This window comes from Sinocyclocheilus grahami, unplaced genomic scaffold (assembly GCF_001515645.1).
Source record: "Sinocyclocheilus grahami isolate Dianchi unplaced genomic scaffold, SAMN03320097.WGS_v1.1 scaffold696.1, whole genome shotgun sequence".
In the NCBI taxonomy this organism is placed as follows: Eukaryota; Metazoa; Chordata; class Actinopteri; order Cypriniformes; family Cyprinidae; genus Sinocyclocheilus; species Sinocyclocheilus grahami.
In genome coordinates this window covers 39,352-40,022 of record NW_015505875.1, presented here as the reverse complement: position 1 = coordinate 40,022, position 671 = coordinate 39,352, and the positions used below count along the sequence as shown (strand labels likewise).

General features: G+C 55.3%; 2 protein-coding genes across 4 annotated transcripts in view; one reads left to right on the top strand and one right to left on the bottom strand.

The window, feature by feature from the left end:
• The window catches only part of LOC107559735 (atrial natriuretic peptide receptor 2), an 83,610-nt gene that overhangs the window by 57,219 nt on the left and 25,720 nt on the right, over window positions 1–671 (top strand). The gene's annotated exons all lie outside the window — the stretch shown is intronic.
• LOC107559736 (uncharacterized mitochondrial protein AtMg00860-like) overlaps window positions 1–671 on the bottom strand; it is a 20,314-nt gene that overhangs the window by 336 nt on the left and 19,307 nt on the right. The gene's annotated exons all lie outside the window — the stretch shown is intronic.

Genomic DNA, 671 nt, shown 5'->3' with positions numbered 1-671 from the left:
TCATGTGTAGAGGTTTGATTGCTGTAACAAAGTTTGTATTGGGAAGAAGGAAGTGACTCAGGTAGGCGGTTTGGAGAATCGTGGCCCTTTTATTTCTTTACTTAAAGATCAACAAAACACAAACGGGGTGCTTCCAGCGCGTTCTCAATCTGCCCAGGGCATAAACTCAGTTCAGTCGGTTCTCCTCCTCCGGCTAAGGGATGGCCACGAGTCCCAGTCTCTCTCTCAACCACGTTCTCCAGTCTGCCTTTTATCCGGTTTGTCCAGGCTAATTACTGCAATCAGACACAGGTGTTCATCATTTTGCACTTGACCTCCTTACTCACCGCTCGTCTCCCGTCACTCTCTCCCGCTGCAGACTTCGCTGAACCACGCCCCCTCGCCACATACCCCCACCGCCCGACTCAGGCCGGGGAGCCCTCCGGCCCGCAGCCCCCCCCCCCAATTCCTGGAGAGGAATTGTGCCACGGCCATCTGCGCCCCCGGCCTGTGGATCACCTTGAACTTAATTGGCTGGAGAGCCAGATACCAACTAGTGATCCGCGCATTGGTATCCTTCATGCGGTGGAGCCAATGCAGGGGCGCGTGGTCCGAACAGAGAGTGAACTCCCACCCCAGGAGATAATAACGGAGGGTGAGAACCACCCACCGGATCGCCAGACACTCCTTTT